This window comes from Aquarana catesbeiana, linkage group LG02 (assembly GCF_042186555.1).
Source record: "Aquarana catesbeiana isolate 2022-GZ linkage group LG02, ASM4218655v1, whole genome shotgun sequence".
Lineage (NCBI taxonomy): Eukaryota > Metazoa > Chordata > Amphibia > Anura > Ranidae > Aquarana > Aquarana catesbeiana.
The window spans coordinates 94860613-94881291 of NC_133325.1; the positions used below are offsets into that span (position 1 = coordinate 94860613).

The 20679-nt window shown below is 42.5% G+C and overlaps 1 pseudogene; it reads right to left on the reverse strand.

Moving 5' to 3' along the window:
- Positions 1-4584: 4584 nt before the first annotated feature.
- Positions 4585-11999, reverse strand: LOC141126544 (uncharacterized; annotated as a pseudogene).
- Between the last annotated feature and the right edge of the window lie 8680 nt (positions 12000-20679).

Genomic DNA, 20679 nt, shown 5'->3' on the forward strand with positions numbered 1-20679 from the left:
GAAAATAATGGTGGCCACACAAAATATTGACACTTTGGGCCCAATTTGGACATTTTCACTTAGGGGTGTCCTCACTTTTGTTGCCAGCAGTTTAGACATTAATGGCTGTGTGTTGAGTTATTTTGAGGGGACTGCAAATATATATATATATATATATATATATATATATATATATATATAGTGCAGCGCTAACACTATATAAATGCTCACATTCAATGACATCGTGTGGGTGAGCGGTTTGCTGATGTCAACATTGTGGATCACGTGGCCCATGGTGGTGGTGGGGTTATGGTATGGGCAGGCGTATGCTATGGACAACGAACACAGGTGCATTTTATTGATGGCATTTTGAATGCACAGAGATACCGTGAGGAGATCCTGAGGCCCATTGTTGTGCCATTCATCCATGACCATCACCTCATGCTGCAGCATGATAATGCACGGCCCCATGTTGCAAGGATCTGTACACAATTCCTGGAAGCTGAAAACATCCCAGTTCTTGCATGGCCAGCATACTCATCGGACATGTCACCCATTGAGCATGTTTGGGATGCTCTTGATCGACTTATACGACAGCATGTTCCAGTTCTTGCCAGTTGCTCTCCAGCAACTTCGCACAGCCATTGAAGAGGAATGGACCAACATTCCGCAGGCCGCAATCATCAACCTGATCAACTCTATGCGATAAGATGTGCTGGCAAATGGTGGTCACACAAGACACTGACTTGTTTTCAGACCCCCACTATAGGAAAAATTTCACATTTTAGAGTGGCCTTTTATTGTGGCCAGCCTAAGGCACACCTGGGCAATAATCATGCTGTCTAATCAGCGTCTTGATATGCCATACCTGTCAGGTGGATGGATTACCTCGGCAAAGGAGAAGTGCTCACTAACACATATTTAGACAGATTTGTGAACAATATTTGAGAGAAATAGTCTTTTTGTGTACATAGAAAAAGTTGTAGATCTTTGTGTTCAGCTCATGATAAATAGGGGCAAACACAAAAGTGTTGCGTTTAGAATTTTGCTCAGTGTAGAATGTATTATTTTAAAGTAATGTACTTCATTACTGGTTAATGTATCCCAGATCTAGCAGCCTCACGAACAGTATAAACTCCTCCCCTACAATCAATAATCGAGACTGTGATGGAGTCTGAAAATGTATTAAATGTGGAATGTGTAAAACTACAAACAATACGAAATGTATATACAATAGTATAGTACAATGCAAATGCACTAATATATGAGTTATCATAAGGCTAGGCTTAGCTGGGCACGATATATATATATCTGCAGCTAGCTAGCAGAACAGAAACTCAGTCTATGATAGTCCCTAAATGCAGTAGCAGGGAATAAGGTGTAAATAAGTAAAGCTTCTATCTGTGATCCTTTCACAAGGAAGAGAGGTGCAGACATGTGTTTCTTTCCTTGCAGTCTGGAGAAGAATCTAAGATGGTGGATGACCTTTAGGCCTCTTTCACACGGGGCAGATCAGTCATGATCCGCCCCGTGAACACACGCTGGCTCAGCGGGGATCGCTCCGCCGATCCCCGCTGAGCAGGAAGATGACAGGTGCATCGCTGCACGCTGTGCAGCGACGGACCTGTCAGAGCGCCGCTCTCCCCTATGGGGGGATCGGATGATGACGGTCCGTAGTGTCCGTCGTCATCCGATCCGATCCGAAAACGGAGGGAAAAGTAGGTTTTTCCTCCGTTACACTTTTCGGATCGGAGCGGGGTCGGATGTCAGCGGACATGTCACCGCTGACATCCGACGCTCCATAGGGATGACTGTATGTCCGTTTTTCATCCGAAAACGGATGGATGAAAAACGGACATACGGATCATCCGTGTGAAAGAGGCCTTACTGTAAATCTTTGTTTCCTTTGACAAACTAAGAAAAAGGTATGAACTACACTATACCACTTGGCCACTACAGAGCACTGGCCCATTCATAACAAAAACTATGCAGGAATTTTAATTCACAAATTTGACCGAACATTGGCATTTATCAAGCTACATGCCCTCTGGGGCAGAACACTATGCAAGCAGCTTAAGTAGGCCGCAGTTTAAGAGGTACAGAGTAGGTGGGTGTATTGAATGTATTGCTTCACAGAAAAGAGATAGAAATATTGTACAGACACATTTCAGACTAGAAAAGCAGCCTTAGTAAGCCATGAGTTCAGAGAGAGAGACAAGGGAGGTCTTAAAAAATAAATCAAAATTATAAAGTATTTGTTCACAAAAAAGCATGCATATTGAACTAACTCCATGCACATTACTAGGCCACATTTGTATAAGTAGAGACACCAATCAAATCATTATCCAAAAATCAAGAGTAGAGTGTATTTATTTAGATGAAAAAGCCAATAATACTGTTGTGATCCCATGCACAGTATTTAAAGTGTTGGTTAACCCAAAAGGTAATACAGCACAGTGCTTGTGCTGTGTAATTTGGCACCCTGTAACACCTGAAATAGCTGGCTGATCCTGCCTTGCTATACCCTTCCCCGTGTACGCTGATACCGATATATCTCTGTCTGTTGTACCAGACACCCCCCCTGCTGCTGCTGCTCTCATATCTGCAGCTAAATGCTGTAATCGCCTCTGTACCATTATAATAAGTGTCCCCGTGCCTGTGTAATGTAAACAATCTGCCAATCTGTACCTACTTAAGCACGGCTCCCGTCGCTCAGCTGACTGTCGGGTTGGTGTTCACATCAGCTCTCTCTCTCCTCTCTTCCCCTCCTCCCCGGCTGATGTCAGCGGGAGGGCTTGGCCCCGCCCACTGAAACTGTGAGCTGAGAGAAGAGAGCTTAGGAATCAGCTGAGTGCCGGGAACCAAGCTTATATAGGTACAGATTGGCAGATTTTTGACATTGCACATGGACAAATATTATTATAGTACAGAGATGATGGGAGGATCTTGTTAATGTGGGTTAACACCCACTGTAAGCACAAGACCACATTTTGAACATGATGCACACTTATCAGCTTAATCAAACAATACAGTGTATTTATTTCACTGGAAAAAAGCCTCCAAACTGTTGTAATGCTTGAGTTTATTATGCCGCGTACACACGAGTGGACTTTACGGCAGACTTGGTCCAGCAGACTGGGCTCCGTCGGATAATTCAATCATGTGTGGGCTCCAGCGGACTTTTTTTTCCCAAAAGTTCGACGGACCTAGAAATGAAACATGTTTCAAATCTTTCCGACGGACTCGAGTCCGGTCAAAAAATCCACTTGTCTGTATGCTAGTCCGACGGACTAAAACCGACGCTAGGGCAGCTATTGGCTACTGGCTATCAACTTCCTTATTTTAGTCCGGTCGTGCGTCATCAGGTACGAATCCCTCGGACTTTGGTGTGATCTTGTGTGTCCAAGTCCGTCCGTTTGTAAGTCTGGCGCACCTTTGCTACAAAGTCTGTTGGAAAGATCGTCGGACCAAGTTTGCCGTAAAGTCCGCTCGTGTGTACGCGGCATTAATGAATCTCTTGTACTAGGACACTTTTTGAACAGGAACCCAACCAGCCATTTTTTCAATAAGAAATCAATAAGAGTTTAATATAGTCACAGAAAAAAGCCCATGTGATGTTGTTGTACCTACTTGCCCAGTATTTGATACTTTTTCTAGGTTCTATCTTGAGAAATCAACATCATCAGTTCCTTTTATTAAAATAAAACAACATTTTTTTGTCTACTTGCTCAGTATGGAATTCATAGCACATGGCCCCATTTAGAACAGGATCTCCAACAGCAATTTTTAAATATAGAAATCAACATGACATTGTACACCATGTAAGAGACTTTTGTAGGACATTTTTAAAGGTAGAGACCAGACAGCTTTTAATGTGAACTAAAAGCACAAGTATAATGTTCAAGCTATGGCCACTGATCCAGACTGGACTCCAAGTAATCCCTGGGGTCTGCGCTTTACTTTGCAGAGTGATTCATATGGTTTTGGTTACCTGCAGAACCCTCTCATCGCCTTCTAGCTGCATGTGCATAACCTGTGCCTTCTGCAGAGTACATACTGTAGACCAGGGGTAGGCAACTTCGTCACTCCAGCTGTGGTGAAACTACAAATCCCATCATGCCTCTGCCACTAGGAGTCATGCCTGTCATTGTTAGGGTCTTGCAATGTCTCATTGGACTTGTAGTTTCACCACAGCTGGGGGGTCAAGGTTGCCTATCCCTGCTGTAGACATTAGGCTTCTTTTACACTGCCCACACACTCACACTCAGTGTGCGGGCAACTGTTAATTTTGGCTGTAGTGAGCTGCAGTGAGGGGGTAGTGCGATGCATGTTTCAGCACATCACACAGGTTTCCTACAGAACAGACAGTGCACAGTCCACATGAGCTTTGCTGCTTAACTGCAGACAGGAAAATATTTTTTTATTATACAGAGAAAAGGCATAGAGTTTTACCACAGAGGTCAGCTATAAACCTGGTGCACAAAATATATAAACAATGTATTCCAAAACCTCCACTCAACAACTACTCTATATGTTAGTCCCATTTCAGATCTCAGTTCTTTAAATCTGTTTCTTGTGAACGTTTTTTTGTCAAAACATCTGCAATCATGTTATTAATTCCACAATACGTAAGCACAAATACATTTTGTTCAACCAGATCATGAATGTAATGATGCCTGACGTAATCTGCTTTGTTCTGGCATTGATCTTCTCATTGATATCAAGTTTGATACATCCTTGATTGTCTTCATATAAGATTGTAAGCTGGGACATTGGCTCTCCAAGATCTTCAAACAATTTAAATAACCACCCAGCTTCTAGACTGGTATAGGCAGCAGCAATGTATTGTACCTTTGTAGAAGACAAAGCTACTGAGGTCTGCTTCTTCTTGGACCAAGATATAGGACTGTTCACTAATTTGAACAAGTAACCACTTGTGGATTTGTAAGTGCTAGGTTCACCTGACCAATCAGAGTCCATCTATCCTATGAGGTTCAAATCACCAGCTGCAGACAGCTTCAGACTTAAGTCCTTCGTTTGTTTTAGATATCTCATGACTCTCTTGATTGATGCCCAGTCTCTTTGATGTGGTTCACTCACATGTCTACAAAGAAGTGACATGCAAAGAAATAGTGGACAGAGTCCAAAGCAGTGGCAGACCATCCAAAGGGGGCGCATGGGCGACACCCCCCCCCCCCCCAGGCAGTCACAAAAAAATGTCAAAAATTTTTTTTAATACTGGCCCTTTAAAAAAAAATACAAAAAAGGTTCTTAAGTGCACTGTGTTCGAACGCCGGGCACAGTGCAGTTATGGGAAGCGGCACGTCTATGCAATCACAAGATTGCAGACGCGGCGCTTCATATGCGGACTTTTATTCCGTCTTGCGGCACTTTCCGAGGCGCCGAGCAGCTTCCGCCCTGCGCTCGTAGTACCTATTACTACGGCCGGGCGGTTTGATTGACATCTCAGTTTGATGTCACTTCCTGTTTTCTCTCTCCCATTGCGGTCGGGAGAGAGGAAACAGGAATTATGAGACGAGCAGACTCCTCCATCGCTGCTGTCAGTGCCCACACAGTAGGAGAGGACACCAGACAGCAAGGTAAGTACCGCTGTGCTCCCATGGAGAACAGGGGGGTTCGATGTGACACAGGCAAGGCTGCATTTGGTGGACACAGGCTGAATTTGGTGGACACAGGCTGCATTTGATGAGACACAGGCTGCATTTGGTGGACACAGGGTGCATTTGGTGGGCACAGGCTGCATTTGGTGGACACAGGCTGGATGCATGTGGTGGGACACAGGCTGCATTTGGTAGGACACAGGCTGCATTTGGTGGGACACAGGTACATTTGGTGGGACACAAGCTGCATTTGGTGAGACACAGGCTGCATTTGGTGGACACAGGCTGCATTTGATGGGAACAGGCTGAATTTGGTGGGACATAGGCTGCATTTGGTGGAACACAAACTGCATTTTGTGTGACACAGCCTGCATTTTGTGTGACACAGGCTGCATTTTATGGGACACAGGCTGCATGTAAGGACTCCGCTGGGGACACCTGATGGCGACGTGGCTAGTGACACACTCAGGGCTCCCACTGATTCTGCATTATGGTGAGTTGAATGATTTCACTTTATATTACAAGGCAATAATAGAAATAATGCGCTTCAATCATCCTGACACCATAACAACCATAGTGTCGGGATGATTGAAGTGCTAACACCAGGTGTTTGGAATATCTTTATCTGCTGATTGTTAAACTTTCTAGAATACACATATTTCTATTGTTGTGTAGGATCTGGGCCTGCTGTCCCTCCATCCCTCTCTCCCTCCATCCCTCGTTCATCTCAGACGCTAACCACACCACCTTAAAGCCCCGTCCACTATTTCGCTGAAATCACACTCATTTTCACCAAGTAGGAGGAGTCAAAAAGGAAGGGCGGGGTCTGGCGCCCCCCCATCCTAAAACTTCACCAGCCGCCACTGGTCCAAAGTGATTCATTAAAGGGGTTGTAAACCCTTGTGCTTTTTCACTTAAATGTATCCTATGCATTAAGGTGAAAAAACACCCGGCAGTGACTGGCCCCCAGCCACCCCGTTTTACTTACCTGAGCCCTGGAACTTCATCCGGCGGGGACGTGCTCTTCCTCTGCCCGGGGTTCTCGGCTCTTGATTGTAAAGATTGATAGCAGCGCAGCCATTGGCTGCTGTCAATCAAATCCAATGATGCGGGCGCTGGGGGGCGGGGCCGACTCATACATTCGGTGGCTATAGACGCCGAATGATGGACTCTGGAGCGCGCCCGCAAGGTAACCCCCCCGGGAGAGCGCTTCTCCTAGGGGGTTATCTGATGTGGGGAGGATCCGCGAGAGCCGCCAAGGGACCCCAGAAGACGGTGTTCGGGCTACTCTGTGCAAAACGAGCTGCATAGTGGAGGTAAGTATAACATGTTTGTTTTTTGTTTTTTAAATAAACAAAGCTTTACAATCACTTTAATGAGAAACTGTTAACAAAAATATAATCATTTTTTTGCAATTCCACATAGACACTGGTGACAATGAAAATATTACCTCCACCACATGATTAAAAATATGACAATGCTGTCAGGGGACACTGGTAGCTACCACAGACATTCAACCACCACATACATACCATGGATCACTAAGTCTATAGGTGCTAGCTATGGAGGAGGTCATTCACAATACTGATAGAGCTGTCCGCTTGATTATTTCAGTGATATATTCCCATGGAGAGGGATGCTACTCCACAGATCTTAGCAGTCTGTTATGTAAAAATGTGATCCAGTGGGTAAACAGTCCCAAGATGGCAATAGGTATACCCTAATAGATTCCCAATAGGGGAAACAAGGGAAAGGAGGTGGGGGGGTGATCCGGATATTGGAGGTGGGTAGATGAAAAGAATTAAACGGTCTCTACTCACAGGTGAACCATGTATGACTAATGCCGCGTACACACGAGCGGACTTTACGGCAGACTTTGCTCGGCGAACTTTTCGACAGACTTTACGACGGACTTTCTGAATGAACGGACTTGCCTACACACAATCCACCAAAGTCCGTCGAATTCGTACGTGATGTCATACGACCGGACTAAAACAAGGAAGTTCATAGCCAGTAGCCAATAGCTGCCCTAGCGTGGCTTTTTGTCTGTCGAACTAGCATACAGACGAGCGGACTTTTCGACCGGACTCGATTTCGACGGATTCATTTAAAACATGTTTCAAATCTAAGTCCATCCAACTTTTGAGAAAACAAAGTCCGCTGGAGCCCACACACGATCAAATTGTCCGACCAAATCCCGTCCGCCAGGCAAAGTCTGCCGTAAAGTCTGCTCGTGTGAACGCGGCATAAGGTTCATTTTCCACAATAGCAAGTGAGACGGCAAGATGAGTGTGTATGAAAAATAGTCAATTCCCAGCCGGGTTGACACATACGTCTCACCACTCTCAGGATTCCCAGGTTGTCAATAGCTGTCTAAAGCCGTCAGGGCGATGTAGTTACCTCGTCTTCGCACTCAAAAGGAGAGAAGGTCCTTTCAAGATTCAACGTGTGCAGCCTGTACAGCGTAGGCAGCGTGTGCAGCGCATGACGCATGTACCTCTAGAGTCTCACACCGCAGCCTTCGCTCACCTCTAGGGATCACTTCCACCCACCACTAAACATCCGGGAGTGTTGGATGGAGAAATGTCCGTGACCAGCTGGCAGTGCCCTCACTTCACAGAACGTGATGGTGTCATACTGACGCGTTTTACTCGGAATTCGAGTTTCTTCAGTGCATGAATAGACGTGTGCTTGAAATTCTTCTGTATTCAATATGGACTTAGCCAATTAGTGTCTCCACAAATACTTTTCCCACATCACTTCTGGTTACCAAGTGTAAGGTAAACCGGATCTCCACCACTAAAAGGCCAGTGTGGATACATGCTCATGCTCGTGCACTTTGCACATGTGCTAATATTTATAAGGGAAAGACCAATGTCATTTCTGCAGGGCCAGTTCACCGCGCACAGATTTATGCGCATGCGCTAATCCGTGCCTGTGCGCGCACATGTGCACATACCAATTAGCACTTGCCGCCCAGTGGCCTATTTAAACTGCTCTATCACTGTCGCTGGATGATCCTCAGCTTGTTCCTGACTTCCCAGGACCTGATCTGCTGTTCCTGATTGCTTGTGTATGACCCGACTTGCCTTTGGACTTGTTTGTTACCTGGTATCTCGACCATGGCTTGTTTACTGCATCTGATCTGCCTGCTGACTTGGTACCACATTGCCCGGCTGTTACCGACCCTGGCCTATCTTCTGGGCTTGCTTTGCCAGCTGATTTGGTACCTTAATGCCTGGTTGCCGCTGACTGCTGCTCCTCTCCTGGTTCTGCTTCCTTCCCACGCTCTGGTGACAAGCTGCTCTTGCATCCTGTTCCAAGGACTGTGACTACCAGCTCTACCCGCCTACAGAGTGGACATCACCAGCCAGCTGCTACGGCACTCGTGCCACTCCTTGCCTTTACACGCTCTGTCCCCAACTTCAGGAGTGTTAGGCGGGAGGTGCAAGAGAGGCCTCCACCACATTCCAGTCTTCACCAGGTGCGTGATACCAAGCCAACCACACAATGACAACAATAGGCTTGTCAAGAGAGTGCAGCAAATCCGTGCATACCAAAAATAACTTATTACTATTAATTTTGACTATTAATTATTACTATTAATCATACATATCTAATAAAAAAGACTAATCAACCAGGAATGGCGACAAAGAATATACAAACTAAAAAAATTATAGTAATAGAAAATCCATAAGTATATATATAGTATATCTGCATAAAGATAAATACAGACATACACATTAGAAGGCCATTGAAAATAATGAGATTGATATGTTCAATAGATACCACAAGGTATTTGGCTAAATAGCCTAGGATTTAAACAAAGAGTTAAACGTGAATTGATCAAAAGTTGAATGAAAATTAGTGTATACCAATAGCTACCTAATGTATATCTTGGACTTTAATGTGTACAGCACATCAATTTGGACCAGACTGATAATGCATAGAAATGCATATCAACCACTGAGTGGACCCTGGACCAAATGGCAGAATATTATGGAATTTAGGCTTCTAAAAAGACGGACAGGTTGCACTCGGTATTGAGCCCTAGGGGCTGTAGGCTATTCAAATTGAAGAACATTTTTTCTTTTTGATAGAGAATTCTGTCAAAGTCTCCTCTTCTTGGGGGTAGGTTGAGTCTGAAAATTCCTTTAACCAGGAGTCCCCCAGGGTCCCCCCCCTGGAAGTTGACAAAATTCACCGCCAGAGGGCGCTCGTCATCTTTCTTAATGATACTTTGGATGTGTTCACCAATTCTGATCTTCAACTGCCTCTTAGTTTTGCCCACATATATTTTAGCACAAGGGCATGTTAATATGTAAATAACACGTGCAGTGGAGCAGTTGATAAAACTTTCAATCTTGTATTTCTTCCTCCATCAGAACTAGCGAACACATCCGTTTTGTCCACATGTTTGCAAATCGTGCAGCTTTCACAGGGGTACATACCCCTGAATGGCGGAATGTCAGTCAACCAATTGGTGCTTGGAGACCTCTGATATTCAAAATGGGTAAGGTTTTCACCAAGGTTTTGTGATCTACATGCTGTCATTAGGGGCTGGTCTCTAACTATCTCTCCCAAGATTGGCACCCTTGACAGAATGTGCCAGTGATGACTAAGGATACTTTTAACTTGGTCCCATTGGGAACCAAATCGCATAATTATCCTGATAGGGGCTTGTTGAAGAGTATCTTTTTTGCTATGATGGACTGTGGCCAACAAATCTCTTCTATCTGTATTTATAGCTCGTTTTCTTGCCCGTTCTATACACTTATGCGAATATCCCCTTTCCTTAAACCTGGCATACATATTTGTCGCTTCAGCCCTAAAGTCCTCTTCCTGTGAACAGTTCCTTTTAATTCTGAGGAATTGGCCGACAGCTATTCCCTGGATAAGAGAGTTTGGATGATGGCTGCTGGCTTCCAAGAGCATATTAGCTGCTGTCTCCTTGTGATACGTTATGGTAATAATTTGACCATCCTTTACTCCTATAGTCAAATCGAGAAAGGGTAGATTCTTCTCATAAAATGAGAAGGTAAGTTTTATATTTTTGTTGTTACAGTTCAGTTCATCAATGAACTGAAAAAGTTGGGGTACCCTGCCCCCCCAGATCATGAGTACATCATCAATGTACCTCAGCCATACAATGCTATGGCTGAGGTACAAAGGTGAATGGTAGACCACCTCCTCCTCCCACAGGCCCAGATATAGGCAAGCGTAGGATAGAGCCCAGAGGGACTCCATCAAGGACCCTCTCAGTTGTTGGTAATAGACCCCCAGGAATTGAATGCAGTTATGTTCCAACATAAATCCCAGGATGTCAATAATAAATTTGTTCTGTGCACCCAGGAGAGGAAACTTATTTTCAAAAAAAAATTTCACTCCTTGCAGTCCCCATTCCAAGGAAAAAATCCAAGCTTACTTACCGACCAGCCCGCTGACAACCGAGTATGCATTAAAAACAGGGGTTTAGTCTACACACATTTGCAAATACATGCGTAAGCTACAGGCCACATCAAGGCACCCTGGTATCTGTAGTTCCTATCACTGACTGATGAGTGACTCCACAGTGGAAGCACATGTATTCTGATGAGTAGGTGGAGGGCAGATGGACTGAAGGGAGCCCACCCCTTCTTAAAGGTGCAGGTACACACTGAACACCCAGTCGCACAATGGCTGCAAAGGTGTCAGTGCGCAGCCTGACCAATATAGCATTGTTGCAAAAAAGGGTCCACTACCCCCACCTATGACTGGCCATTATGATAAGCAGCATTGGAGGGCAAATAGATATAAACAAGGCCAATGATTCTACGTCAATCCCTGCAAGAATGGCTCCCTCTGGAAAAGGGATGGTTTTCAGTTGGCGTAAAACATCCCTGGTGTCCTGGACAAACAAAGGTAGATCACGTACTAATTCTTTAATAAGAGCATCTTTAAATTTCCCTACTCTTTCAAGGGGGCCTTTTATGGCTGATACTATTGATCTGTCCGGGGGATTGGCCAGGGATTTATGGAGCTTTGGGACGATGTAGAAGGTTGGTGTATTGAATTCTTGGACCTTAAGGTAAGTTAATTTTTTTTTGGTGATAAGTTTTGCCTCATGAGCCAGGGTCAGTGTAAAATTCAGTGCCTCAACAATAGCTGGAAAGGGATTATGTGTACGTTTCCGATATGTGGAAATATCCTGGAGTTGACGCATCACCTCTTGTTCATATTGTATTTGGGACAGAAGTGACATGGCAGCTACAATGTCTCGGGGCGTGTAGTGGTTGCAACACATAACAATGCCCCCACAACTTGTCTATACTGATCATTAATAGGAAGAATATCCTCATCCCCTTCAGTTTTTAGGTATGATATGTCCATGGGAGTACTTGCTTCTTTGGCTTCAGTCATGGCAAACTGCTGAAGCACTGCCTCAATTTTAGATTACTGATGTAACAAGAAGCTGCCATCTTCTTTACACTATACGTTAATTCCTACGTAATATGTCACATCCCCAAGATCTTTAGTCTGAAAATGCTGGTTAAGCACAGCAGTCAACTTTGCAACTTCCTCATCCTTTTTGTGAGCAACAATCAAGTCATCCACATAGAGTAAAATATACATATATTCAGAATCTACACATTTTGAGTATAGACATGGGTCAGCTCTGCTTCGCATGAATCCTTTGTCCTTCGTTTTTTTAATTCCATGCTCGAGCTGATTGCTTAAGTACGTAAAGAGATTTCTGCAACTTGCACACAAGATGCTCTTCTCCATTTTTACACGTATCCTTATGGCTGTGTCATATATATTTCCTCTTTGATATCACCATTAAGAAAGGTTGTTGTGATATCATGGTGCTTCACAATCATTTTACGAGATGCAGCCACTGTTGGGAAAGTACTTTGTTTTTCAACTGAAGCAAAAGTAGCATCGCAATCCTCACAAAATTTTTGTGCGTACCTTTTTGCCACTAACTGTGCTATGTACCTACAGACCTTGCCCTAAATACCCGTTTTTAGCTGATTGCATGCTTACCATGAGGTAACTTTGAAAGTGTCCATGTCTGCAGTTCACTAAGGCAGGGGTCGTCAACCCCCGGGGCGAGACCCAGTGCTGGGCCGTGGCCTTTCTGCAGCCGGGCCGCGGGTGCGGGCGGCCGGCATGAGACACCTGGGCGGGCGGCATGAAAGAGCCGGGCAGCGTGCATGAGAGTGTTGGGTGGATGGAAGAAGCGAGGGGGCGGGCAAGCAGAGATGACATCATCTCTCTCCGCCCCCCGCATCACCGCTCTTCCACCCTCACAGCCTGTATTCTGTCAGCCTCAGGGTCGGAGGTGCGGCAGGGAGCAGAGAGATGACATAATCTCTCACTGCCCATCCTGCATCACCAACACCGTTCTCCTGCGGCTTCTCGCTGTGAGAAAACTGAGCATAGAGCTCTCCTTGTTCAGCAGCGCAGATTCTCCCACCCCCCCAGACAGCTAATCAGGAATTGCCGAGGGCAGAGCCAGAGAGTGACAGCCGAAGGAGTCCCGGATCCTCCCTCGGCCAGGTAAGACTGGCTGCAGCATGAGGAAGGAGACACCCTGCTACATCCAGAGGGGCGATCCCACAGAGATGTGACATCATCAGTGACAGGTGAGCTGTGTGTGGGAGTACAGGTTTGGTGTGCTGGGACTTGTACTTCACCCCCCTCAGCTGTCTGCCTAACATACCACAAGGGGTGCTCCACTCACAGTGCTTGCTGGATGTCTGTCAGTGATCATCCTGAAAATGCTGAGTGCCCGGCTGTCCCTGGGGTCTGATCCTCCGTGCCTGGGAGCAGCATGTAGATCTACATGGGGGGTTCAGACCAGCATGGCAGCCATGCACCTGGCATTTTCAGAATGAGCAATGACAACCTCCATATTCCTCTCCATTCTACAGCCAGAACCGCTGCTGCTATTCTGAATTGGGCGAGGCGAAGGCACATTCGGAACCCACCACTGCACAAAAGCCTGCCTCTGTGCTAAATGGTCCAGTGCTGCCACCAATGCAGTGATGGCAGGCAGCGTGGCGCATTCTCTGTGAACCAAGCCCACCTTATTTTGAAGCCTATAAGAGCCTCTGGCTCTAATCAGGTGCTTAAAAAAAAACCCCGGGCGCTGTAATTCATGCGCCTGGCGTCTTGAAAGGGGCACATGAATCTATCCACTGTGCATATAGGGGGTGGCGTGGAGCGAGGGGGCGCCCCTAATGGATTGGCCGCCACTGCTTCTGATTCCATTATCTACCCACTAGCTGTGGTGATTTTGTTTCTGTTTTACTTTGGTCCAGGTGAATAAAGAAATTTCTATTATTTGCCATGTGACTCGTAGCTCCTGAATAAACACACCATGCCTGCAAAGATCAGGTGTAACTTTTGGACTGAAAAACATATTCATCATTATCTGTTTCTTCCTTTACACTTTTGGCATTTTGTAGTTAAGTTTGTTTTTGCATTCTAGTATTCCAGATTCTACAATCTGCTTTTAAATGACCTTGTTTCTTGCACACAAAATATTCACATGTTTCTTGTTGCATGATACTTATTTTTGTTCCTATTTTTTCTGTTTTTAAAGCAGACTCTGCGACAGAAGCACCATCACTATTAATGTTTTCCTTGTCAAAAGAAGTTTATTGAGTATACAATGTTATAAAGATACATAAAGTAAGTTTACAAGGATCTATAAAGTAAGCTCATTGTTTTACAGTAGGGTTTATATAGGTAAATATCATGAAATTTCAAATATTAAACATTGGGTTCACGTAAACCTAAATTAAAGATATATATCATTTCCTTAGTTACTTTTGTAGGTATTTAAATGATTTATACCTACTATACATATTGTTTACAAGTAGAGTGTATATAGGTCAAATAAATTCTGATAATGAGCTTTAATCGTAAGGTGGAGAAAAGGAAAGAGAAAGAAGAAAAAGGGTTGAAAGGTAGAGGTATGGTCCACAAGGTTGTCCCGCTCGTCAGTTTATTATTCTTTTTAGTTCTCTTTGAAGCCTTAGAATGGGTGTCTCTGTAAGTCATTTAATCTGTTACCATGGCAACAGGACAGAGTCATTGAAGTTTGACAGGAACTGTTGTTTTATCCAAGGATGCCAAAGTTTTTCAAATTTTGGAATTTGATTTTGATCGATGGCTACCATCTTAGCATGGGACATTGTATTATTCATTCTGTGAAATGTTTCTGCTAGTACCAATGTAGAAGATTTCCATGCCTTGGCCACTGTTTGTTTTGCAGCCATTATTAGTTGGATCATAAGTTTGAATTGAGAGAGTGTTAACCATTCCGGTTTTAGATTAAGTAAAGTTAAATATGGATCTGGTTGTATTATTTTTTTAAATATTTTAGATGCAATCACGAAGACTTCCTTCCAGAAGGTTTGGATTACTGGGCACGTCCACCATATGTGTAAATATGTGCCTATTTCTGTGCATCCTCGAAAACAAAGAGCTGAGGTATTAGGTGAATATTTTGCCACTCTAGCGGGTACAAGGTACCAGCGAGTTAGGACTTTATAATTTGTCTCCAGTGCTAAGATGTTGGGTGAAGATGACTTAGATGTGAGCCATATGTTAGACCAGTCCGTGTCTTCTAAAGTTCGTCCCAGGTCCTCCTCCCACCTCTGAACGTAAGAGGGTCTATTAAGATTTGCTACTCCATATAATTGATTATAAAGTGATGAAATTGTACCTTTAGCAAATGGATCTTTTGTACAGATTGATTCAAAAATGGATAATTGGGATAATGGTGTATCCCCCTTTAGGAATGGTGTATAGAAATTTTTGATTTGGAGATATCTAAATATCTCAGAGTTTGGTAGATCATATTTTTCTCTAAGCGATGGGAATGAAAGGAATGATTTAGATGCTATGAAGTCATTTAGTGTCTGAATGCCTGATGTTGTCCAAGCTTTAAAAGAATTTGGGTAGATCCATGCCGGATAAAAGGCCGGATTTCTGATAAAAGAAAGGAGAGGATTGTGTAGAGATTGTAACTGATATTTGGTTTTTAGTTTATCCCAGAGAGATAAGAAGTGTTTAGTTATGGGATTATGAATTTTAAAGCGGTCTTTAGGATCAAACCATAATAAATTTGATATTAATAGAGGGTCATTTTCTGAAGCCTCTATAAATACCCATAATGGGATTTCCTGTTTTGCATGGTATTTGGACAGACTGGCCAAATGTGCTGCTCTGTAGTAGTTAGTAAAATTAGGGTATCCCAGGCCTCCTTTATTTTTGGGAAGATGTAGTGTGTGTGTAGGTATACGTGGTTTAGAAGAGCCCCATATAAACGAAGTTGCTCTTTTTTGTACTATTCTCAAAAAATAGGAAGGAATTGGAATAGGGAGGACTCTGAATAGATAAAGCAATTTGGGTAGAATAGTCATTTTGATTGCATTAATCTTCCCTATCCAGGATAAAGGAAGTTGCGACCATTGTTTTATTAGATTTGTGATCTGTCTTAATACAGGAGGATAATTGGTTGAGAATAAGTCAGAATGAGATGCTGTTAAATGAATTCCAAGATATGGGATTGATTTTTCTGCCCATGTGAATGGGAGTGCAGCCCTAGCTGGGATCAATTCCATGTTTGTGAGTGAAATATTAAGCACTAGGCATTTCTTAGGATTAATCATAAGGCCGGATAGGGCTGCAAACCCATCAAGAGCTGGTATTAAGTTAGGACCAGAGACCTGTGGTGATGATAGAAAAAGAGATATATCGTCTGCAAATATACATAATTTGTGTGTAATACCTCCTACTTCAATGCCAGTTATAGTTTGGTTTGTTCTGATGTATTGGGCCATGGGTTCAAGTATAAGGGCAAATAATAAGGGAGATAATGGGCAACCCTGTCGGGTACCTCTTTCGATATTAAAGGCTTCAGATTTGTATCCAGCATATTTTATATAGGCTTTGGGTTTATTATATAATGCTTTGATCCATGTTAAAAAGTGGGGTCCAAAACCCCATTTTTGTAATGAATATTGCATATATTGCCAGGATACTGTGTCAAATGCCCTCTTAATATCGAGAGATAGAAAACATAAAGGGATTTTCCGTTTTTTAGCAATATGTGCCAATAAGACTGCCCTGCGTATATTATCGCCTGCCTGTCTATTTGGCATGAAGCCTACTTGATCTCTATGTATTAATTTTCCTATAATACTATTGAGGCGTTTTGCTATTATTTTTGCTAATAATTTAATATCGAGGTTTAACAGGGAGATAGGCCGATAATTCACACAGGAAGTATCATCAGAAAGGGGTTTTGGGATCATACAAACAATTGCCATTAGTGTTTCTTGCCGAAAAGAATGTCCATCTAGACGTTTGTTAAAAGTTTCAGTGAGAATGGGAGAGAGTATTTCTGAGAATGTTTTATAGTATAAAGCCAAGTAGCCGTCTGGGCCTGGTCTTTTGTTAAGTTTTAGGTCTTTTATGGCGTTAGCAACTTCATCTATAGTTATAGGCTCATCCAAACTGCTTTTTCGATTCTGAGATAACTCAGGTAAGGTTATTTTTGAGAAGAAGGATTCAGCCTCTGTAGGATTAAATTCATTGTTTGTCTTGTATAAAGTTGCAAGATGTGAGTGAAATTTATGGACTATTTTAACTGGATTACAAGTGTAAACATTTTTTGATAATTTCAAACGTATTGGTTTGAAAGATTTGTTAGTTGAATTTAATGCCCGAGCCAAATATGTACCTGGTTTGTTTGTATTCATGTAGAAATTGTGTTTGGAGCGTTTGAGGGATTTATCAACTGACTCAGTGAGAAATAGATCGTATTCCAATCTAGATTTTTCCAGATGAGATTTTGTACTCTGAGATGGATTATCTTGAAATGATATGTAGGCTGCATTAAAATTGAGTTCTAGTTTTTTTGCTAGATTTTTGCGTTCCCGTTTAAATAGTGCCATTTGTCTTTGTATTGTACCACGCAAGACAGGCTTATGAGCTTCCCACAGTGTTATTGGGGAGATGTCTGTTGTATTATTAATTGATATGTATTCCTTTAAAGCTTGTTCAATGGCCATCTGATGTAGTGGGTGTTTGAGCATTATGTCCGGTAAGTACCACGTTGGGTCATGCGCTTTTGGTATGGCTGAGGCTATAGTAGTGTATACTGCATTATGGTCAGACCACGGAATCGGAATTATATCTGATGCAATAATTTCTGGTATCATTCCAATGTTAGAAAAATATGATCTATTCTGATGAAGGTTTGATGAGGGTGCGAGTAATAAGTGAATTTCTTTTTCATTGGGTTACTTTCTCTCCATGAATCTACCAGATTGTATTTGGAAAGAAGTTGAGAAAAAGGTAATCTAGAGGTTATTTTGGATGGTGTAAAAGGTGATTTATCTAGAAATGGGAGGAGGACCTGGTTCGAATCCCCACACATTATCACTGTTCCTATTTTGTGTGTATTAATCACTTGTAATATATGTGAGAGGAATGGTGTAGGTTGTTTGTTAGGAGCGTAGTAGGAAATCACCGTGATTGCTGTATCCATTATATAACCCATGAGTATCAGGTATCTACCTTCTGGGTCTTTAATTTCTGATGATAAGGTGAATGGTGTGGATCGGTGAAATGCAATTAGAGTTCCCCTTTGCTTGGTACAGGCAGGAGCCGTGTAAATTTGTTGATAAAAAGGAGAAATATATTTTGGAGTAGAACCTTTGGTGAAGTGTGTTTCTTGGAGGCATACTATGTGAGCCTTCTTGTTATGGAAAGTACGGAAGGCTTTGGTCCTTTTTTGAGGGACATTTATTCCCTGAACATTCAGGGAAAGTATATTCAGTGGTGCCATGGCAATAGATCAAATAGTTTTGACTTACTTTTTGTTATGCAGAGCTGACTGCGCAGATCAACCTGTGTGGGCTGAAGAGATGAATAGATAGAAAAGAAACCAGTGAATTCTGGAGTAAAGAGTAAACAAAAAACATATGAGATTAGATGATACATTGTATAAATTATTTTTTGCAAGTAATCACAATTTACCCGTGAAAGAGAATAAATATCTCTCTCAGGGGAATAAGTGCCTTCGTCACACTCCCACATAATATGGTTGGGAGAATGAGGAGGGCTAATGGGGGTACACGGATCTTCCGCTTATAGGAGAGAAGTGCTATGTCAAAAGACATCAAAATGATGTTTCATTAATTGGAGTGCAGAATATAGTTTTTGTTGAAATTATTTATTCCAGGGTGGTTGTATATGGTTAGTCTTGCCCTAGGCTAAATAATTCAGTTAGAAAGGTACTGTTAATAACTTTGGTATTGATGAAGATAGTTTGAATTATTTTGGGATTTTAACCCTTTTAGAGTAAACAATTACATATTTTATTCATACGTAACTGTTTAGATATGTTAACTCATAAAATTGAGGTTGTATTGCTTCAGATTAGAATAAACAAAAACATAATTCTAGGAACTAGTTAGGTAATAATATATTTGTTTTAAGAAAAGAAAGAAAAAGCTTCCATTACTTCTGGATTATTGAACATATTTGTCCTAAAAAGTAATAAATCTATTGTTATTACCTGATAATATATAACTGAACAAGAATTTCCTTATTTCACTTATATATTCTAAGGCTATATGAATCAGAAGTAATAAGAAATATAACTGGAATGTAACATGATCCCACACAGTGTGTGACTCTCAGAATGCAGTTACATTCAGTTATAAATATAGGTTTTATATAGAGAACCATCTCTTAGTATAATAAATGAAGAGATATCAGGAATTAGGATGTCAGTCCATTGAATCTTCTTGGTTCATGGATGATGTGGCATAACGGCCTCTTTTGTGAGAATGATGATTCCCATTTTGTTCTGATATTTTCTGGGTGCTGCCTGAAGGTGAAGATGACGCCATTCTTCTGCGTGTGGGAGTGTTGCTGCTTGTGGGTTCTGTCAGATTTAATTTTAAAAGGGTTTGTTGTAGTTCATCTGCTGATCTGCTTCTGTAAATTGTACCTTGGTAGTTAAATCTGACTGAAAAGGGGAAGCCCCATTGATACATAATGTTGTGGCGTTGCAGTTCCATTAGTTGGGGTTTCATGGATCGTCTTTTAGTAATAGTAAGTTGGGATAGGTCAGCAAAAATTTGATAATTGTGTCCTTGAAAATTAAGTTCCTTTTTTTCTCTTGCAGCAATTAGTATTTGTTCTTTCGTTCTGTAATAATGAAATTTTGTGATTATATCACGTGGGGGTCCATCTTTCTTTTTGGCTGTGAGGGCTCTGTGTACTCTGTCCAGTTCTAAACGTTCAATAGGGATATCTGGCTTTAGTTCTTGTAATAGAGCAGTAATAGTAGATTGCAGGTCTGTCACAGTTTCAGGTATTCCCCTTATGCGTAAGTTTGAACGTCTGGCTCTATTTTCATAATCTTCAAGCTTAGTTTGAAGTATTAAATTCTCTTTTTTTAATTGTTCCAATTCTGTTATATTTTCTTGGGTTGTAATTTCAATTTCATCCATTTTTATTTCTAAGGCTGCGGTGCGGTTTCCCAGCTCTCTTATTTCTTTGGTTAGGCTGTTTGTTATTTGGTCTGAGGTTTGTTTTAAAGCCTTATGAAGCATCTTTTCAAATTGTAATAATATTACTGGGGATACTGAGGAGGCTTGTGGAGAAGTTTGTGAGAGGATTTGTTCTGTATCTGACTCAAATGGAGAGTCTTGCTGTGACATTTTCTGTCTGTGAGAGCGCCCTGATGCTGTATCTTGTGAGGTGACTGGAGCTGCTTCAGCTGCAGTGAGTGCCTGTGAGCTCTTTGTGAGGTGATTTTTATTTCTGCCACGGTTTCCTCCCAGTACCATATTTCCTGCCCAAACTTTCACAGTTTGTTCCCTGGGGCAAAAAGGTTCAAATGGATACCTTTTGAGCCTGCAGGCTCCGCTTTGTCCTTCTCTTCTCTCCTCAGCGGTGTGGAGCTCTAGCAATGCATGTCTGCTCCGCTAGGCTCCGCCTCCTGCCCTCCACTATTAATGTTTTCTGTTTTACACTTATAGTCATCCTTAAGCTTGCCCTTACC